General features: G+C 42.4%; 1 protein-coding gene and 1 long non-coding RNA gene across 7 annotated transcripts in view; one reads left to right on the top strand and one right to left on the bottom strand.

Moving 5' to 3' along the window:
- Positions 1–19,001, bottom strand: part of SYNE2 (spectrin repeat containing nuclear envelope protein 2) — a 315,251-nt gene extending 296,250 nt beyond the window's left edge. For all 6 annotated transcript variants that reach the window (XM_078053796.1, XM_078053797.1, XM_078053799.1 and 3 more), the window contains exon 1: positions 18,875–19,001. The gene's annotated coding sequence lies outside the window, so the exon portion shown is untranslated. The remainder of the gene's footprint in view (positions 1–18,874) is intronic.
- On the top strand, positions 17,842–21,972 carry LOC118520019 (uncharacterized). Its single transcript, XR_004909479.2, has 3 exons — positions 17,842–18,647; positions 19,560–19,731; positions 20,980–21,972. It is a non-coding gene; the product is annotated as an uncharacterized LOC118520019 (long non-coding RNA).
- The last annotated feature ends 695 nt before the right edge of the window (positions 21,973–22,667 follow it).

Raw genomic sequence — 22,667 nt, 5'->3', positions numbered from 1 at the left:
TCATGCTCTCTCTCACTCTCTCTCTCTCAAATAAATAAATAAAATCTTTTTTAAAAATTCAAAATCTCCCCCCAAATACAGCTCCTTTCTGTTCTTTTTGAGTTTGTGTTTCTCTGTAACTCTTTACTTCCAAAAAACCATTCATTACTGTGCAATTGCACTGATAAATAGGGAGTTCTAACTACCTGACACCCAGTCTTACCCAACCAGTAAGTCTTAGCATTCTGACTGGTTAGTGGAAAAGTAGACAAGGAAAAAAAAAAACCAGCTGAAAATTAACTGCTATGTGATTTAGAAGCTGTTTTTTCTAGGGGGCCAGCCAGCCGTGCAGCTCTAACAGGTATTCATTTGTTAAAAAGTTGCTGAATCAAGCAACTATGGAAACAGAGGGTGTTTCTGAAAAACAGATTTGATTTCTGAAATAGCAGAACTTTATACTGTGAAACCCTTCCTCCTTTCAGGCTTCCCTTGTGACTTGCTAGAGAGCTTGCAAACTAGTTTCCTTTTCATTTCTAAACAGGACAGAAGTTTCTCCCCTGAAGAGAAACAACCAAACTTATTTGTTTGAGTTTTCCCCAAGGATACATATTTGCCAATTCTGTGGGCACAATTTTAAGATCTGATTTGAGGTCACATCATCTCAGGAAAAGAACAGAATGCACTTCTGTGTATACTAAATTATCTTCCTTGTTACTTATAACATGTGCAGTGACCCTATTAGAAATTTGTCCAGCTTTTAAAAATAATAATAATAATTCTGTCTAGTTCTGAGATCACTTTTTCTTTAGTATATCTCTTAATTCGTTAAAATATTTAGAAAGTATGTACTTCCTTATGAAAATAAATTTCCTAAAACATAATCCTTTTTTTTTTTTTTTAAAGATTTTATTTATTTATTTGACAGAGAGAGATATAGTGAGAGAGGGAACACAAGCAGGGGGAGTGGGAGAGGGAGAAGCAGGCTTCCCGCGGAGCAGGGAGCAGGGAGCCCGATGCGGGGCTCGATCCCAGGACCCTGGGATCATGACCTGAGCCGAAGGCAGACGCTTAACGACTGAGCCACCCAGGTGCCCCAAACATAATCCTTCTGACCCCTTACCTCCATAACTGGGATTACAAAATTCTTTAATTTTCTTTTCATGGAATTTCAGGCTACAGTTTTGAGATTTCTAAGAAATATTTTTTCATTCTCTCAAAGCCTTCCCATGGGGCGCCTGGGTGGCTCAGTCACTTAAGCATCTAACTCTTGATTTTGGCTCAGGTCATAATCTCAGGGTCAGGCTCCACACTCAATGGGGGGGGGGAGCTGCTTGAGTTCCCCCCGCAGCCCATGTGCACTCTCTCTCTCTCTCTTAAATAAATAAATCTTAATAAAAAAAATAAAGGCCTTCCCCATGAAAATATACCTGACCTATCCCCAGCCCCTAAAACACATAGAACATAAAATATCCTCAAAAAGAAACACCACCTAAGTTGTTTCCTCCTCATCAGTGAACAATTAGAACACTCCCCCCAAAAATGTCTTATCATTCCACAGTATTTTCTTGAGTGGACCAAAACTAGAACTACCAAAGGATCTTGAGAAGTAAGACCACTAGGACAAAACAAAATCTCTGTGTAATCCTTTGGTTGAAGCTCCTCCAACTTAATTTAGTTAGGAAGCTGACCAACTAAGAGACGTAGTGAGATTTGTATCTGTTTAAAGAGCATATCTCACTATTTGCACATTCCGTCTGACAATCTGCAGTGCTAGAAAAGTGAGGTAGCAGTGACTTCTCCTTTGTTATAACTTGAAAGTAAGAACAAGCAAATTCTTCTTACATCAGGGGCCTAAATCGCAGATTCTCCTTTTGGTAAGAATGACAAAAGTACTAAGAAGAGTTAAGATTTATTTAGTACTTCATTTGTGCCAGATATATTTTTTTTAATATTTATTTATTTGAGAGAAACAGAGATAGTGAGAGAGAGCACAAGCGGGAAGGAGGGGGAGAAGCAGACCCCCAGCTAAGCAGGGAACCCAAGATGGGGCTCGATCCCAGGACCCCGGGATCATGACTTGAGCCGAAGGCAGACACTTAACGGACTGAGCCACCCAGACGTCCCTGTGCCAGGTATTTTATACGTGCCATCTCGTTAGTCCTCACGAGTCCGGAAGATAAACACTACCCCGTTTAGGAAAACAGAGAAGTAAAGTAACTTGCCCAGGATCATTCAGCATGTCACTGGCAAGACTTGCTTGAACACAAATATGCAGGCTCCAAACTCTGTGTCCTTAAAAGAAAGTTCCTAATGGGCAACGAAGAGCTAAGCTACTCACATATCCTGTGGTTCTGTTAGAGAAATTTGCCAGAGCACATATTATCTGAGCAGTCAACATAGGAAGTGATTAACAGATTACTATAGTGACCAAACTAAAATGGACCTTGTGAGTTTAAATTTTCAGTTCTTTCTGCCCTTTCTCCTCTTTAAAATAAATAAGATGAAACGTGTTTTTTGCCCACTGTTGCAGCTAGCTGGCAAACTTATGTAATAAATTAACAGAACCGGTTTAGCAACAAATAAGCTCAAGGTCTCTAAATTCTAATCATAGGTACGTCACTGATTTGAAAGATGATCCAATAGCTTTTAACTTAAGTTCAATTTGATGTTTATATGGCTTTCAGAACACAGTATAAATATAGAGCCCATATCTATGAAGCCTCAATGATAAACCCTGATACCAAGTATCTAGGTGAAAAGGGAAAAGCACAAATTCTAGCTACTCTGCTTAATTATTGCCAGGGTTCCAAATGTTCGGAAACATTCAAATGGTATAAACATACAACTGTCCACAGTGATGATCTCTAGGGACAGGGACTGCAGGAATGGAAAGTGAAAATAATATGAGGCAGGGTTTTTGCTTTTTAATATGTGTGTTGTTGCAGTTTTGTAAGAACACAAAAATTTTTAAACAAATGCTCAGTCTTGCCAAACTTAATTTTTAATCTGCATCCACGAGCCTGACATCAGGCTTATGCATTTCATCACCTAATGAAGGGGATACCATTAAGGAAAAGACCATCATTCTCTCTGCCCCTCTCCAACTCAACTAAAACAAGACTCATTTTATAAACTGTTCACCCTTTGCGGCGCCTGGGTGGCTCAGTCGTTAAGTGTCTGCCTTTGGCTCAGGTTGCAATCCCCGGGTCCTTGGTTGGAGCCCCACATTAGGCTCCCTGTTGATGGGAGCCTGCTTTTCCCTCTCCCTCTCCCCCCATTCGTGCTCTCTCCCTCCCCCGCTTCTCTCTCTCAAGTAAATAAATAAAATCTTAAAAAAAAAAAAAAGTGTTCACCCTTTCCTACCCAAATGTGTCCATTTCATCAGAAGCAAGAGGAAAAAAAATCCTAAGGGACTTCAACCTTCAAGCAGCTCTAAAAGGAAAGGAATATTAGAATTTGAGAAAGAAGATTGGAAATGGAATCCCCTCAACATTCTTCAGGTAACAAAGGGAAATCTCCCGGGTAGAGGGTTATTCTCTCCTCAAGGTAAAAAATACGTAATGGGAGCCTGAATGTGGAAATCACACGCTCATTCTTCCCAGCCCTGGTTGGCCTCTTGAGACAAAGAGCCTAAAGAGAAAGATTAAAGGGAGAAGTGCTTTGGAATGAAGGTAAATGTTGAAATAATACCAGGCCTCTTCTGAGCTATTTCTTCATCAATAAAAATACCATCTGCTTCCAATAATGATTTTTGAAGATGCTTAGCATAAAATCTGAGACATGGTAGATGCACAATAAATGTTGGCTTCTTTCTGGCAGAACTAAATTTCCAACTGCCAGCTAGATGTCCACTAATCTTTGGGCTTAAAGGATTAGCCCACTAGGCCCACCCTACCACCAAGACCGTCCGTTCTCTCCCACACTTCCCCCTCCTGTGGTCTTTCTCTCTCAAGTAATGGCATCAACATTCTCTTTGGCACCTAATTTAGAATTTTCTCTCTTCCATCTCCTTTTCATACTTTCTGACTGTGTTCTGAATTTCTTCATCACTCACCTGGATTTCTGAAAACACCTTACGGAGGACTCCCTGCCTCTCCGATACATCTTTCAGAACATTATCATGAAACAGAGCTCACACCAAGCTTGGTTGCCCACTGACAAGAATACGGTCCATTACGTGTTCAAAGTCCCCAAGATCTAACCATGAAACATCTATCCAGACCTCTCCCACCACATCTTGCCATGAGCTCTGCTTTAGTTTGTGCTATTCTTCAGCGTGCAATCTACTTTTCTCCCTTCTCCACCCACGAAAGCCCTACTCTACATTCTAGACCTGGCTATATGCCCAAATTTAATGTCAATGTGCTACAAATCTAGCCCTAATTCCCCAAAACAGACATTAACTACCACTGACGTTATGCACCCACAGCACTTTACCTGCACTTCAGGTGGCATTTCTTTCATTCTGGATCATAATAGAATAATTAGTTTACAAGGCTATCTTCCCCAGTTCCTGAAGAACAGGGGCCATATCTGATCACTTCTTATTGCCACCTCAACACCTGTCACTTAGCCCCTAGTTCACTGCACCCTTGAACTGAACGTAACAACTAGCATTTATTACAATGTGTTCTGCAGTATTCAACAATGAATACTGTACTGCCCACTATGTGTATTATCTCAGTAATATTCATTACACTCCTTTAAGGTAAAGCATATATTGGCCTCCATGTTACAGATGAGGAAACTACTCAGAGAGGTTCTATCATTTGTCCAAAGGGATGCAGCCAGTGTACGACAAAGCCAGGATCTGAACTAAGGTCAGTCTGACTGCAGAAGCTATGCTCTTAACCATTCCGCTATAGCACAGACATTTCCAAAATTCACTCGTTCCTTTAGTACTTTACACACATGGGAGTATTACCCAAGATCAGGACTTCAGTAAATTATGATTTATCTTATCAGCACATGGAGGCCATTTTGGTTCTGCTCCCATCCAGGGTCATACACAAGCAGGCCCACAGTCTCCCAGATTCACTTATTTTTCTCTGTTCCTACCCCCACCCCCAAACCCCTGAAAAGCAAATCAGAAAAAAATAATAATAATTTGGAAGGCAGGGACAGGAAGACAATTAAATCTTCCCTTCTTTGTGGAACATATAACATTAACAGTAAGTTTATAAGGTTTAACAGGCATATATAACCTGAAAGAATATGTTGGATCATTCCAAAACATATCTGCCCTGCTCAAATCTGAAATCGGCAACAGTTATTAAGAAAACACAGAGCCAACTGGGAGATGACATGATGACTCACAAAAGGGGCAAGCTTACTTTCCAAGTCTCAGAAACCATCACCAACAGAGTCTCGTCACCAAATCATCAACCTGTGGTTATAAACATTCTGGAGCTTCTTTTCATCTGGCCTAGAAGGAATCATAACCAGTTCTGGACTAAACACTAGCTATAAAATTAATTATTATGCAACTAAGTTGAAGCTTCCTATAATGAAAGAAAGTACAAGGACTATAAAGGCACAGACTTTCTTTTAAACAAAGATTTATTAACAGGAAAAGTTCTTACTCAGTGTCATCAAATGAGTGACTATAAAGGATATTCAAGAGAACACTTGTGACCCATTCTCCTTGTCAACATCAAATGCAGATAATAAAACACACCTTTAACAGTTTTAAAAACAGAATTTATAGTAGGCATTCCTTTTTTATTTTTTTCTTTCTGAATCACTTGCTCAAAAAAATACATTTTTTTTTGCGAGTAAAGCGATAGAAGTTTATTAAGTGAAGATACAGAAAATGCTCTCAAGAGTGAGAGGGGTATCGACAGGGTTGCCCCACTTGCTCAAAATTTTGAACTAAAAGCTCTAGCATGCCTTATTCTACCAAATGATCCCATCATACGCTGGCCGTGTAACCTACCACAGTACTAATAGCTTAGATTCATTTGAGTTGTGGGGTTTTTTTTCTTTATTATTTGTTTTGGGGGCATGGGAAATGGTCTTTATTTTGTTTCAATTTATGCTTAAGATGAAGATTACTTCTGAGTACTTAAATCTTTTGTAAATCAAAATTAGCTAAATTTATGGTATGACCCATTAATTAATATATCACACAAAAGCAGCCAAACCTGAAGATCTCAGCCATCATACGATCATCTATTCCTCAGGGTACCCCAACTTGTACTCCAAAGCCAGAGTAGGAGAAAACGGGTGGTCTGTGTAGATTAAGTCTGCATCACCCCCCCCCCCCCACTAAACATGAAGTATCTCGCAGCCTGAGCTCTAACAAAATAGTTAACGTTAACTCTAACCTTGATGAAAAGAGTGTGTGTAGCACATGGACTAAAATGGATGCATTTTTTTAAAGATGTATTGTTCATCCATAAATGCTAAATACCCTTTCTTTTCAAATAAAGTAATATAATTGGGGCGCCTGGATGGCTCAGTCGTTAAGTGTCTGCCTTCGGCTCAGGTCATGATCTCAGGGTCTTGGGATCAAGCCCCGCATCGGGCTCCCTGCTCAGCGAGAAGCCTGCTTCTCCCTCTCCCACTCCCCCTGCTTGTGTTCCCTTTCTCTCTGTCTCTATCTCTGTCAAATAAATAAAATCTTAAAAAAAAAAATTAGTAATTGCTGAAATGAGTAATAAGAATTTTTAATTTAAATATACTAAAAATGTGCCTAGAAGTCTACAAAACCTTCTTTTTTTTAATCTTTATTTTATTTTATTTCTTGTAAAAGATTTTATTTATTTATTTGACAGAGCGAGATACAGTGGGAGAGAGAGCACAAGCAGGGGGAGCAGGAGAGGGAGGAGAAGCAGACTCCCCGCTGAGCAGGGAGCCTGATGCGGGGCTCGATCCCAGGACCCTGGGATCATGACCTGAGCCGAAGGCAGACGCTTAACGACTGAGCCACGCAGGCGCCCCTCTACAAAACCTTCTTATAAAACCTCCCTTCCCAAAAACCTGCCTTTCAAATTAAAGGCTCCCTGTCAAGCACAGTATTTCAATTTTGGCAGCACATGGGTGTATATTCTTTCTCATTCTTCCAGAAAATTATCTATAAGCATAATGTATATATTGCTATCATGATGATAAAGGTTTATGAAATATCTGACAGAATGTATTCACTGTTGTAACCAGTATTTACTTTCAGTGAATTTTAATAGGAATATATGTACACATCTCTACACTATTTTGTTTTACTATTTTTCGTGTAAATGAATTCCAGATAAACTTTATCTATTATTTAATGTGTAACCATGAAACGTCTATTTGTGATTCAGTTTCATATTCATCTCTAGCCTCTTAATAGCTGAAATAATTTAAAATCTAATTATTTATGGATGAAATAATATGATGTGTGGAATTTACTTCAAAATAATCCAGCATGGGGGGGGACAGGTGAGGGTATAGGTGAAGCCACATTGGCAGGGTTTGATAATTACCGATACTGAGTAATGTTTACACAGGAGTTCATTTCAGTATTATCTCTGCTTTTGATTATGTGAAATTTTTCATGATAATTTACTACTACTCCAGTGTAAGGCATAACTTTGTCATTTTGAATTTCTGTTTTACCCACATAGCAATTAATGTTTTACATGACATTTCATTAGTGCCAACACTGCTCTTTAAGTACAACGGGGTGATCAATCTCTTAGACATCCCTGGCTACGGGACCACCAGACTTGGCTTGACCTTAGCAAGTTTGAAACGCACATTGGCAAACATTATATGAAAGTGACGATGCCCGCTGGGAAACACACATACAACCTTGTGTACCCAAAGCACTTCAATACGGCTCTCAATCTAGATGATATGGAAGAAAATCCTTCATTATCAATTAGCAACTTCAATAAGGAAGGATTTCGTTTCCTGGACTGGTATTGTGCTGCACAGTGTTGTTCTTTGCAGGGTGTCATCTCTAAGGATGCAATGAAATCTTAAAAAAAAAAATAGTAATTGCAGAAATGAGTAATAAGATGTATGATAAGGAATCAGTGACATCAGTACTGTAGTTCATAATGAATAGGAGGTACAAGAGGGGAAACTGAATAATAAAAGCACATATTGGAACTAAGATGATGCTTTTCATACAATTTTATAGAGTAAGCAAAAAAAAAAAGTACAATGGAGTAAATATCGCATTTCTAAATCATACTCATAGAATTTTGGAGCTGGGAAAAAAATCTCAGAGATCATCTAATCCTCTCGGCCAGTGGTTCACAAACTCGAACACGCATCCTAAATACTTGGAAGGCTTGTTAAACACAGATTGCTGGGCTCCAGCCTCAAGCTTTCTGACTCAGTAGGTCTGATGCTGCTGGCGCCTGGAACACACTTAGAGAAGCACGTTCCAAGCTTACTCCCACTGCTCCGTCGGTGGCTCCACCGTAGTGATCGCCAGTTTCCCCGCGGGACTGCATGCTCCTCTGCCCATGGGCCTTTCTCCTACTGGACAACTGCCTTGCTAAGAGCAAGGGGCATACATTTTCATCAAGGTTCCAGAGCCCGGACTCAATAAATATTTACAAAATAAATGAACTGGTTGAATGAATTTTTTTTTTTTTAAGATTTTATTTATTTGACAGAGAGAGACACAGCGAGAGAGGGAACACAAGCAGGGGGAGTGGGAGAGGGAGAAGCAGGCTTCCCGCTGAGCAGGGAGCCCGATGTGGGGCTCGATCCCAGGACCCCGGGATCATGACCTGAGCCGAAGGCAGACGCTTAATGACTGAGCCTCCCAGGTGCCCCAACTCGTTGAATGAATTGATCTTTCCCACTCCTTTATAGTTGAGTATTTATCAGTGTATTAATATTTAGAATAGGGGTGCATTTATAGAACCGGATGGAGAGGAGCTACTCACTGATGACAAACGGCGAACACTGGCAGTACCCAAAGGGAGAGTAAAAGTCAGCTAGAACCAGAGCAACAAGTAGATGGCAAATTCTAGAGAGATCCAAGAACTGCATCTCAGACTGGAGTTTTCAATCCAATATGGACTCTGACAAGCGGAAGCTTGAGGCTCACTGTTGTCAAAGCTGTTACTTTCCCAGGGCAGATGGGTGGCTCAGTCAGTGGAGCGACCAACTCTCGATTTCAGCTCAGGTCATGATCTCAGAGTCTTGGGATCGAGCCCCACGTCCCCCATGCTCGGCATGGAGTCTGCTTGTCCCTCTCCCTTTGCTCCTCCTCCCACTCTCTCTAATAAATAAATAAAATCTTTAATAAATAAATAAATATATATTTTTTAATGTGTTACCTTGACCTGAGGAGCTATAACAAGTACTTTTCATCTCACACACCATCAAAAGAAAAAAAAAAATGCTTCCAAACTCATGTTTCAAAGTTTCTCAGGGTCTGGAAAATATCAGCACAGGTGGACTGATTCCTTCTTTCCATGCACCTTCCTCCTCCTAATGTTGCCCGGCGGAAAGAGAAGCAGCACAGCACGCTCACCAGTGCCTGTGTAGAGAGCTCTCCCAGTCCAGGTGTTCTGAATGCTGTAATACTCTACACGATCCTGAAACACCTTTCCACTATAGTAATGATCTGCTCAATGGCAATTCAACAGAGTTTAAGAAAATGAACTATGCTCTGACTTCTGAATTTCACTACTTCTTTAAAGTTTATTCTAACGGTAGAAGTTAGAATGTATATGTGCTTATATATACATATATATGCATCCAATAACCTCAATATGTATGATTTCTTTATTTTCACTAATAGTACAATAAAAAATATAACCTGTGTGACTGTATGGGTACATATAAGTTTTTTTTCTTATTATTTAGATCCCTTTAAAAAATAACTGACTGGGGGCGCCTGGGTGGCTCAGTCGTTAAGGGTCTGCCTTTGGCTCAGGTCATGGTCCCAGGGTCCTGGGATCAAGCCCCGCATCGGGCTCCCGGCTCCGCGGGAAGCCTGCTTCTCCCTCTCCCACTCCCCCTGCTTGTGTTCCCTCTCTCACTGTGTCTCTCTCTGTCAAATAAATAAATAAAATCTTTAAAAAAAAAAAAAAAATAACTGACTAGGGGCGCCTGGGTGGCTCAGTCGTTAAGCGTCTGCCTCCTGCTCAGGTCATGGTCCCAGGTTCCTGGGATCGAGCCCCGCATCGGGCTCCCTGCTCCACGGGAAACCTGCTTCTCCCTCTCCCACTCCCCCTGTTTGTGTTCCCTCTCTCATTATGTCTCTCTCTGTCAAATAAATAAAAAAAAATCTTTAAAAAAAATTAAAAAATAATAATAATAAAAATAACTGACTGTTCAGGAGCACCTGGGTGCTCAGTGGGGTAAGTGTCCAACTCTTGATTTCGGCTCAGGTCATGATCTCAGGGTCATGAGATAAACCCCCGCATGGGGCTCCACGCCAGGTGTGGAACCTGCTTAAGATTCTCTCTCTCTCTCCCTCGCCTTCTGCCCCTCCCCCACTCACACACGTGTGTGTTCTCTCTTTCTCAAAAAAAAAATAAAGTAAAATAAAAAATAAAAAGGAGCTTAACTCTAAAAAGTTTTTTAAATAAAAAATAACTGGGGTGCCTGGGTGGCTCAGTTGGTTAAGCGTCTGCCTTCGGCTCAGGTCATGTCCTGGGATCGAGCCCCACATGGGGCTCCCTGCTCTGCGGGAAGCCTGCTTCTCCCTCTCCCACTCCCCCTGCTTGTGTTCTCTCTCTCGCTCACTGTGTCTCTCTGCCAAATAAATAAATAAATAAATAAAATCTTTAAAAAATTCTCTCCCTCTCCCGCTGCCCCTCCCCTACTCTCTCTCCAAAATAAATAAATAAATAAGTCTTTAAAAATAAATAAATAAGGGGCGCCTGAGTGGCTCAGTCGTTAAGCGTCTGCTTCAGCTCAGGTCATGGTCCCACAGTCCTGGGATCGAGCCCCACATCCAGCTCCCTGCTCCACGGGAAGCCTGCTTCTCTCTCTCCCACTCCCCCTGCTTGTGTTCCCTCTCTCCCTGTGTCTCTCTGTCAAATAAATAAATAAAATCTTTAAAAAAAAATAAAAATAAAAATAAAAAAATAAAAATAAATAAATAAATAACTGGCTATTCAAACAAAAATAATAATGTAGCATGGGGTCTATAAAAGACAAAAAACAAAATATATGACAATAACAAAAAAGTCATAAGGAGAGTAATGGAAATATACTATTAGAAACAAGGTGTTCATACTGTATATGAAGTGGGATAATAACACTTGAAGGTAAACTGTGATAAGTTAAAGGTGTATACTACAAACCCTAAAGCAGCCACTGAAATAACAAAATAAAGAATGATAGCTAATGGGACGCCTGGGTGGCTCGGTCGGTTAAGCGTCTGCCTTGGGCTCAGGTCATGATCCCAGGGTCCTAGGATCAAGTCCCGCATCGGGCTCCTTGCTCAGCGGGGAGCCTGCTTCTCCCTCTGCCTGCTGCTCCCCCTGCTTGTGCTCTCCCTCTCTCTGACAAATAAATAAAACCTAAAAAAAAAAAAAGAATGATAGCTAATAAGTCGAACAAAGGATATAAAATAGAATGATGAGGGGCGCCTGGGTGGCTCAGTCATTAAGCGTCTGCCTTCAGCTCAGGTCATGATCCCAGGGTCCTGGGATCGAGCCCTACATCGGGCTCCATGCTCCGCAGGAAGCCTGCTTCTCCCTCTCTCACTCCCATTGCTTGTGTTCCCTCTCTCACTGTGTCTGTCTCTGTCAAATAAATAAATAAAATCTTTAAAAAAAATTAAAAAATAAAATAAAATAAAATGATGAAAAATAACTCAATAAATCCAAAGATAGACCAAAAAAGAGTAAAAAAGAAACAAACAACAGATGAGAAGAGTAGACAAACAAATAGCAAGGTTACAGATTTAAATCTAACCATATTAATGATTACTTTAAATACAAATGGTCTAAACAATGCAGTTAAAAGACAGAGATCAGGGCACCTGAGTGGCCCAGTAGGTTAAGCGTCTGCCTTCAGCTCGGGTCATGATCCCAGGGTCCTGGGATGGAGTCCCTCATCAGCTCCCTGCTCAGCAGGGAGTCTGCTTGTCTGCTTCTCCCTCTGCCTCTGCTCCTCCCCCATGCTCGTGCTCTCTCTCTCCTCCTCTCTCTCAAAATCAATAAAGTCTTTAAAAATAAATAAATAAATAAAAGACAGAGATCATCACATTGAATAAAAAAGTAACACCCTTCAAGGAGGTGAAGCATAACTCTGCATTCTAAGTGTGAGCTGCTCGTAGTGACTTCCTTACCAAAAAGTTCAGTACAGAAGGGGGAGAAAAGAGTAACTTTACAGTAGGGAAACCTGACATCTCAGCCAGGTGATCAAGGTTAACATGAATAGAGATAAGTCATGTTGATATTATGTTTCTTTAATATGGTGTAATTAAAATTCAAACACATTCTTTTCAAGTGCACATAAAACATTTGCCAAAAGAAATTATGGGCTCCTGGGTGGCTCAGTTGGTTAAGCATCTGCCTTCAGCTCAGGTCATGATCCCGGAGTCCCAGGATCGAGTCTCCCATTAGGCTCCCTGCTCAGGGGGGAGTCAGCTTCTCCCTCTGACCCTCTCCCCTCTCATGCGCTCTCTCTCTCTCTCTCTCAAATAAATAAATAAAATCTTTTTAAAAATTAATTAATTATTAATTTAAAAAAAGAAATTATATTCTGGGCTATAAAATAACTCTCGATAAATGTAAAAGGATTTGAGCCATACAAAGTATGCTCTTTGACAACAATGGAATTGAATTAGAAATCAATAACAGAAATATCTCTAGAAAATCCACAAATATTTGGAAACCAAGTAATATGGGTAACTCAGGGTCAGAGAATATATCAAAGAAAATGTTTTTTAGTTTTGAACTGAATAAAAATGGCTTTACACGATATCAAAATTTGTGAGATGTGACTAAAGCAGTGCCTGGGAGGAAATTTACAGACTAAACATCTATGTAGGAAAAGAAATATGATCACAAAATGAACTACTTAAAGAAACTAGAATAATGGGGCGGCTGGGTGGCTCAGTCAGTTAAGCGTCTGCCTTCAGCTCAGGTCATGATCTCAGGGTCCTGGGATCGAGCCCCCAGGTGAGTTCCCCGCTCAGTGGAGAGTCTACTTCTCCCTCTGCCCCTCTTCAGCTCATGCTCTCTCTCTCTCAAATAAAATAAATAAAATCTTTGAAGATAAAAAAAAGGAAACTAGAATAAGAAAAACAATAAGGATCAGAGTGAAAAGTCAGTTAAATAGAAAATAGAAAACAAAAGAAAATATCAATAAAACAAAATAGGTGGTTCACTGGGAAGGTCAATAAAATTGATAAACCTCTAGCCTAGGATTTCTCACGCTTGGCACTACTGACACTTTGTCTGAATGATTCTTTGTTGAGAGGATCGCTCTTGTTCATTGTATCCTGAGCAGCATCCCTGGCTTTGACCGTCTAGATGCCAACAGCAAATGCCACCCATCCTCCCCCCAACACACATAAGACATCATCTCAATACATTATCTGTCTCTACAAATTGCCAAATATTCCCATTAGCAGTAAGGTAAACTTCAACCCATACTTGGCTCTGTAAACAAATATTAACTCAAAATAGACTGACCTAAATGTAAAATGAAAACTTTATAGTTTTACATTCTTTTATAGTTTTCCCAAGAGTTATAAGTAACTAAAATACATAAATAAAGAGTTATAAATAACTCTTAGAAAAAGATCTTTGTCACCTTGAGTCAGACAAAGATTTCTTAAGGTACAACATCAAAAGTACAATTCATCAAAGAATAAATTGATAAATTGGACTTCATTAAAATTGAAAACTTCTGATCTTCTAAGATACTGTTAAGAGACTATAAGATGAGGAATAGACTGAAAGTAAATATTGCAAATCATGTATCTGATAAAGAACTTGCATCTAGAAAATATAAAGAATTCTCAAAAGTCAGTAATAAGGAAGCAATGAACCCAATAAAAAATGGGCAAAAAATATAAACAGAAACGTCAATAAAGAAGATATATGGATGGTAAATAAGCATATCATTAGTCATCAGAGAAATACAAATTAAAAACACAATGAGATACCACTGCACCTCTAGTAGAATATCTATGGAAAGCCTGACCATACTAAGTGCTGACAAGTATGCACAGCAAATGGAACCCTCATACACAACTTTCGGAATGTAAAACAGTACAACCTCTTCAAAACATGTATCTACCATACGATCCAGCCATTCCACTCCTAAATATTTACCCAGGGGGAATGAAAGCAGATGTCTACACAAAGACTGTACGTAATGTTCACAGGAGCTTTATTTTTAATAGCCAAAAACTGGAAAAAAGCCAGATGTCAATCAATGGGTGAATGGATGGATGAACTGGGGTATATCCATACAATGGAATACCATTCAGCAACAAAAAGGGATGAATCATTGATTTACACAACATGGATGAATCTCCAAATAATTATGCTAAGTGAAAGAAGCCAGACAAAAAAGACATTATGATTCCATTTCTATAAAATTCTGAAACTACAAACTAATCCATAGGGTCAGAGAGCTATCTTCGGTTGTCTAGGGAAAGAGGATGCAGGGTGTAAGGAGGGGCCAAAGGGAGAGATGGTTTCACAGGTCTTTTTTTTTTTTTTTTTTTTTAAAGATTTTATTTATTTATTTGACAGAGAGGTAGCGAGAGCAGGAACACAAGCAGGGGGAGTGGGAGAGGGAGAAGCAGGCCTCCCGCCGAGCAGGGAGCCCGATGTGGGACTCGATCCCAGGACCCTGGGATCATGACCTGAGCCGAAGGCAGACGCTCAACGACTGAGCCACCCAGGCGCCCCTCACAGGTCTTTATGTAAGTAAAAAAACCTACCAAATTTTACACTCTAAATATGTGCGGCTTTCCGTGTGTCAATTACACTCAACAGAGCCAATGTAAGAATTACCACACTAACACACCAAGTGTAGACAGTTTACGATAACAATCAGAAAAGAACATAACCTGTGCAATTCAGTGAAGAATTACAGGCTTTAAACATAGGTGATTTTACACTATTCCAGACGTAATCTTTCATTTGGTAAAAGTAGGAGAGGCGGCATCTGACACGGGGCATTGGTAGATGTGAAAGCAAGCAGGAATAAAAAGTGAACACACAGTGAAGCCCTGAAGCATAGGCTGTTGCATTTAACTTTAACATTGTTTCTTAATTAAGATGTAGCCAATGTGAAATATTTCCTAATAATAAAAAAAGGGAAAATGATTTCATTTTTTTTCAATTTGGCCTGTTCCACTCCGGGGCAGAACTAGGTGCTTCCCCCTCCCGCAGCCGGAAGAATACATCTTTTCCAACATTGCCACATGTATACTGCAATGGCTCGTCCATCAGGGTGGGGACTCTGTCTTTTGACGCCGGCAGAGTGGTCAAATGTAAGTGTTTGGAAGCCAGAGAGCCTGGCTTCCTATCCTAGGCTCTGCCATTCACCTACCAGGTAGCCTCAGAAAATTACCTGATGCCCAGTTTTATAAACTATACAATGGGGCTAATAGGGTATATCTGGGGATTCAATGTGAATTTATCTAAACCTTGGCCTACAAGGAAGGCCCTGCTTGATATTCCACCTGATGACCATTCCATCTTCACTTAGTTCTTCCCCTCCGGCTCACAGTGCTCAGGGACAACCACCCTCTCCCAGGTCCGGTAAAGCCACACACTGCCAAGCTCTCTCCTGACTCAGTGCCGTTTCCCCTGCTGATCTTCTGCCATGCCTCTCTCCACCCCGCAACCTCCTGCCCCAACAACACGGCCAGCCCCTTTGCCTTCTCACTATGAACACAGGAGCCGCTGGTCTCTGCTTCAGCCCCCTGGTGTCTCCTTCTTTCTACTCAACATCCACTCAACAAATAGTTAAGGACCCACTGCACGTCAGGCACTGTTCCAGGTTCTGAGGATATCACAGTGACTACAAGAGTACTGACGGAGTGCAATCTAGCGGCGGAAGACAGACCATTAACAAATGAGTGTTAGTTATGTGGTCATAAAGGCCATGGAGACCTCGGCTCAGGTCACGATCCCAGGGTCCTGGGATCGAGTCCCGCATCGGGCTCCCTGCTCAGTGGGGAGCCTGCTTCTCCCTCTCCCTCTGCCTGCCGCTCCCCCTGCTTGTGCGCTCTCTCTGACAAATAAATAAAATCTTTAAAAAAAAAAAAAAGTGCCATGGAGAAAAACAATAAATCGTGAACAAGGGAATGGGAGTTACAAGAGGGGTTGTGATTTTTAAATCTGGGGTTTTGCCAAGGCTCACTGAGAACACAATATTGAGTAAGGAAGTGAAGGGGGTCAGGGAGGGAACCAGAAAGATACGGGGGCTGCGCAGGGGGCATTCCAAGCAGAGGAAACAGCAAGTCCAAAGGCATCTCAAACAGCAAGGAAACTAGTTTGGCTGTAGAAGTATGAGCAAGAAGCAGAGCAGCAGATAAGATCAAAAAGGTGAAGGACTGGGGAATGAGGACGACCAGATGGGGTAAACTCTGGGGGCCAGTCAGGTCTGCCTTTCACTCAGACGGAGATGCGAAGCCACTGAAGGATTTTAAACAGGGAAGTGTGTGATCTGATTGACATTTTCAAATCTGCCATTAGTTTGCTAATATTTTTCATGTTCTGTGGATCTTCCCCAGCTCTCCCCAACTACCGGCAGGAACCACAGCAGTCCCGTGCACTGTTAGAACCCCAGCACCTAGCACAATACATTGTAGGCACTCAATAAATATTTATTAGATAAATGTGGTAATCTATGCAAAGCATTTACTGGTACAAAATAAGCACTCCATAAATGGTAACTATTATTATTTGGAACCCCAGATTTCAGCACAGTGGCTGACATACGGTAAGAGCTTATTTGAGTAAATGAATCAATAATTTTGTGAAATTATTAAAAATCTATATTAAAAACATATGAGTCATGACAAATTACTCAACTGCTTTCCACTCTTACCCTTACTTACTAAGACATGGCTGATTCCATTTTTGAGCTTTACTCTAAACTCTATTAAGCTACTGAGGGCACTACCTAGAATAACCCCATTGTGATTCAGTTCTCTAAACATACTGCAATACCCTGCAAACAAACTAGCACTAATGCACTGAAATGCTTGTAAAGTTTCTAATTGGGTAAACTTATTCACATGATTTTTTTTTAAGCAATCTTAATGTAGGAGGCTAAGCTGACCAAACTGTTTTGATTTTTATTTTTGTTGAATTCAAATAAAGTTCAGTTGACTCAAACATGTGAACAAAGAACTAAGAATTTCCACTTTTTACTTATTTTGACATCTCCAGAGTCTTCACACAAAAAAACTTAATGAGGATTACACCTGCTCCCTTCTCCCTCGTGGTGCATTGGGGGTAGGGGGCGTAATGGCGGGGCTAAGGCCGTTTAGTAATTATCTCGGGAAAAGCCCTTGAAAGTCCCAACAGTTTTCCAGAAAGAAAACTAAAAAAGGAGTCATGCATTAAAGTACAAAAACACGCCAAATATTCCATCTCATAAAAGATGAACACGCTCTCCTGGCGATATTTACAAGGTCTCAATGGCAGGGACCCGAGGGGTGAAGGGCCAGGTATGGTTCAGATGTTCATTGTAACCCCCAACCCTAAAAGTAGCCGAACCCATCTGAGCGACCACATAATAACTTCAAGGAGGGCTTCGGAGCTAGGAAAACTTTCAAAAAAAGCAGATGAAAGTTGCCTGAAATCAAACAAACTTAAAAAAAAGAAAACAAGCGATGCCCAAGTGTTGAGCGGCTACAAAGAAACACCCTCGGCTGGGCTCCGACTTGCTGGTGCTTGTACACAATCGAGCCTGCTGGCATCCAGCTCAGACGCTCCCTTCCACTAGGGGAGGGGGAAATAATAACTTTCGGAAATAACAAGCGTCCACAAAGGCAAATGTTACACAGGACTTCTCAAGCTCCATCTAATAAGGTGGCTCACGTTGTTTCGAGCAGCACTGATTACACACAAGTCCCCCATCCCCCGCTTTTTTTTAACAGAAAAAAATAACCTAAGGAGGAGAAGGTGCTACCGTCAGACCCTCAAGGCAATTTCAGACAACAAAGACGCCAAGCAATCAAAATGGAATTATAATCCGAGCCGTCCGAGAGGCCCCCGGCGCGGGGGCGCTTGGCTGCCGCGCCCGCCGCTGTTCCTCGAGCGCTGGGGCCCCCGGGGTCCCCGCGCCCTGTCCAGCCCCCGTGCGCCCGGGCCCGCGGGTTCCCGGGGACGCGGGGCGAGCGTCGCGCCGCCCACGATTTGGCCATCTCTGCGCCGCGGCTCCCCGCGTTCTAGCTCACGCGGGGTTCAAAATCTTTCCCGCCCAGGCGTGACGCGAGGAACGAAAACAATCAGCGGATCCGGAGTGTTGGGGCCTGGGCCCGACGGGGGCGGCACGGGGATCAGGGCCGAGCCCCCCGCGCAGCCCCTTTCTGAGCCGGGAGGACCGGCGGGCTGGGGCCCGGAGGTGACACAAAGAAGCCGGAGAGACAAACGCCACCCGCTGGCGCTCGCTCCAATCCCCGGAGCGCCCCGCCCGCTGACAAGTTTGCGGCGCCCTCCACGCACCCCGCTCGCCCCACCCGGGCAAAGTTTCCGGTAACCGGGCTCGGACCCCGGCATCGGGTCGGTCTCGCGCCTACCGCCCCCACCCCACCCCCCCGTCCCGGGCTCGGGGACCTTTCCCTCCCTCGCCCCCGCCCCTTCCCCTCCCTCCCTCCCGCTCTCCCTCCCCGCCTCAGCCCGCTCTCTCCGGGGCGCACCGGGGCGCTGGGGGCCCGCGACCGCCCTCACCCGCTGCGGGCCCGGCGAGGGCGCGGGCTGGGGCTGGCCCAGGTCGGCGCCCCACTTGCCTTGCTCCCACGATCGCGCCCTTTGCTCGTTCTCCCGCTCGCTTTTTCGGTCCAGCCGAAGGCTTGGGACGCAGCAGAGCGCGCTCCGCTCCTTGGCGCTCGGAAAGCTGCAAACCACGCCCCGCGCCTTCCCCGCCCGCCGCCTGCCTCTGAGTCCCGCGCTCGCCGCTCCGCGGCCAGTGTGCAGCCCGCCCGCGAGCGCCGGAGGCGGAGCCGCCCGCCTCCCCCCGCAGGCCCCGCGGCCGCCCTGGTCTGGCAACTTTCTTTCCGTGTTTTGGGACGTCAGAGATGGTCTGAGGGAGATGCTAACTCCAAGCAGGTTAACGCCCGGGGGTAGGAAGAATGTCACAAACTCCCTCAAAAAAGCTTTTCTGCCCGATTTCATCAAGGAACTTCTCTAACCTTCCTGGACTCCTGGGTCTTGGAGATGGGAGTAAGAGAGACGATGTGCAAATTAGCTACCAAACCTTGCTCAAGTCATCTAACCTTTGTGGACCCTTTGTAAAATGAGGATTTGGGATTAGATGACCTTTAAGATCTTGGTCAGTATTTCTTATAGCGTGGTCCAGACTTCAGGATTACCTGGAGGGAAGGCGAGGCCCTTGTTAAAATGCAGAATACTGGGTCCTTCCCTCCCCCTGCGCAAGAACGGCCTCAGTCTTATGACACCGTATGCATCTTCCAGATCTGAAACTCACTGGAAGCTGGATCCTTGGGAATCCATCCTGCAGGTGCCATTTAGATATACCAACAAATTACTCAATGCCCTTGGACTCAGGATGATGTCAGTTGACTCCCACTTACCTCCTGTACAGCTATGGCAGCATTACTAAGGCACTGGAAGTCCTGAATGAAAGGTATTGTATGAACTCACTCTTACGTAAATAAGTGATTTTAAAATATTTATTGTGTTTGTATTGCAGTCAAATTAAACCGCTTATAAATCCGAGTTCATATATATTGTATGGCTACAGAATCTTGTCTGCATTACTTAGTTAAACTTGGTGGTTATGATCCAAACCAAATGGTAAGTAGCAGACATTAGAGTTTTGATAATGCATTCAATTAACACATATTAATGAAAAAAAATTCATTGTAAATTTTACCCACAGTTTGGGACAATTATTTCAAAAACTTGTACTTCTGTGAGTACCAGATGATTCAGTTATTTGACATGCACATTTTATTGATGGTCAATAGCTCAACTCAACAAAACAGCACAGTGCCAATCTTTGTGCCATTCCTTGTAATCCAAGATAATCATTCTGATAGTATCACTTCTCTTCTTAGACTACCCAGGTTTGCATTATTTATTATTAATGGCATGGGTCACAACAAAGGTGTATAAAGCATGAAGATCCTTCTGGTCCTACGGTGTCTTTTCATAGAACCATTTTGCCCAGTACAATACATACAAAGAGCCAATTTCAGGAAAGTCCGGACTCTAGGGTTTATGGAGCTGTCTACAAAGCATTGTCTGTTATTTTCCTTCCCTGTTCTATTCATGCTATTCATTTCCATTTTACACTGGTTGCTTCCTTTAGAGTAAATGCTGCAAAATCATCATGGCAACAGTCTCTGGAGAAAATATTATGAATCATTTCTTATTGTTCCCTTCTAGGCATCTATGTTACAAGTCCTCAAAGTGAAAGGACTATTGTTCCATATTGTATCTAGTGCACTTAAGAGAGTCCAGAATAAAGTGTCTCAAAATGTTTGCAGATGTCCCCAGTTAGAGTCTTTTAATGATCTATGGTGTCTCCTAGCCATGCCTGTTTGGATATAAAAGTAAAATCTACTTTTAAATCAGCAAATTAGACTAATGATGGGAGCACTGAAACAGTTCCTCCATACTTTGAAATGAAAATAAAATGTAATGCTAAGCCAAACAGAGACACACCCAGTTCTTTTGAAACACAACACTGAGCATGTGAACGGAAGGTTCATATGCTTACATCTCTGACTTGCAGAGTCAGAGTTGCCATGAACCCAGCCCTGCCCACATGCTCCCATGCACCAAAAAACAGAGATAGTACAATAACAGAGTATATGATGTCATGTGATGCCTCTTAGCTATTATTTACATCCAGCATCTGTATTTATAGCAGAAGCTCCCATTCGGCTCAACAGCCCACCTGAGAGACTTTACCAGTTCCAGTTGTGTTAAACAGAAGTTTTGCAAATTGATCCAACTGAAAACACATCTATGACTTGGTACACAAGCATGCTGTGGCATATGGTGAGAACTACCAAAGCGGACATTCAATACGTACCGGCACGTTGTACTGAGCAGGGCAAATAGCATAGTCTGAGGCATTCAAGCGAGTTGGACATCCTCACGCCATTAAAGGAATTAAATTCACCACTCTTAAAGTTAGGCAGCAGCTCCTCTCTGTCGCAGCACGGATTTCTCTGAACTAGAGATGTTGTTTACATTCCTGTGTACCACACTGGGCTGCCCAGTTCCTTGTCTTTGCATCCAGAGTGCCTAAGTAAGAATGGCAATGGATTTCATAGTAGGAGCAAATCCTAGTCTTGTTACTTGGGTGTCATGTTGAGAAGTTTGGCAAGAAAGGATACAAACTGAAGAGTAACTGAGTCTCTACCAGGGGCACAGAAGGAAGAAGAATTGACACTAGTATCATATATTTATCAACCTTGATGGTGATAGAAGATAATAATGTTACATGATTGACCAAATGGGAAAGTGAGTTTAAGAACAACACAAAGTATCTTCAGCTGAAGGGGCAGGAATTATGTTAATTAATCTGAGGCAGGGTGAAACCATTTTACTACTTGCTTCTATTTTATCAACAGAGTTACTACTAAAGACAAAAGGAGATTGGCTTAGAGCTAACCATTCCTTGTGAGGATGCTAAGTCGGCTGATCTCAAGGAACAGTCTTTCGCCACAATATTTTTTAACATTGGGAGCACTGGTATGAGCCGGGGATGAAAATAGCTGGCCAGGAAAACAGCTCTGTTCCTCTTTGTCCAAGATTCCAATCACACCCTGTAAAGGTCTGAGCTCCTTATCTCATTCTGGTCTTGTTTCCTGCCAAACCTAGAAACTAACAGAAATAAATGTTGCCTAATTGCTCCCTTGCCCAGTGTGATTTCTCTGACCATTGTCCTGATTCAAGTAAAAAGTTGGGTCCGACAACATGCAGTGTCCACTGTCAATTTATGCAGTGGATGGTCTCCTTAAAATACTGAGCCAATCAATCAGGTGTCTGCCAATTGAGTCAGAGAGGCAACATTCTAGGGTTTGATGAAAAACTAAAACAAATATGCCTCAATTCAGTGAAAACATATATGTAAAGTGCTATGCATGGAGCCTGGCAGGCAGGAAGCACTTAACAAATAATCGCTGTTATTGCAATAATTTCAGTCAGTAACAACAAGTATTATTTCAAAAGTGCTTGTATTGGGGGCGCCTGGGTGGCTCAGTCGTTAAGCGTCTGCCTCCGGCTCAGGTCATGATCCCAGGGTCCTGGGATCGAGCCCCGCATCGGGCTCCCTGCTCAGCGGGAAGCCTGCTTCTCCCTCTCCCACTCCCCCTGCTTGTGTTCCTGCTCTCGCTATCTCTCTCTCTGTCAAATAAATAAATAAAAAATCTTTAAAAAAAAAAAAGTGCTTTTATTGTATTGATATAGTATTGGATTAAAAAATATATCCCATAACTCACCTCATTTTACAAAGAAGACAGACAAGCCTAAGAATAAAATATTTGCCTAATGACATAAAACTAGTATTGGCAGTCCCTGGATTAGAACCTAGAGAAGTTTTTAGCA

Source organism: Halichoerus grypus, chromosome 8 (genome assembly GCF_964656455.1).
Source record: "Halichoerus grypus chromosome 8, mHalGry1.hap1.1, whole genome shotgun sequence".
In the NCBI taxonomy this organism is placed as follows: Eukaryota; Metazoa; Chordata; class Mammalia; order Carnivora; family Phocidae; genus Halichoerus; species Halichoerus grypus.
Note: the sequence above shows the minus strand (reverse complement) of the source record. Positions and strands in the feature narration are given on the sequence as shown.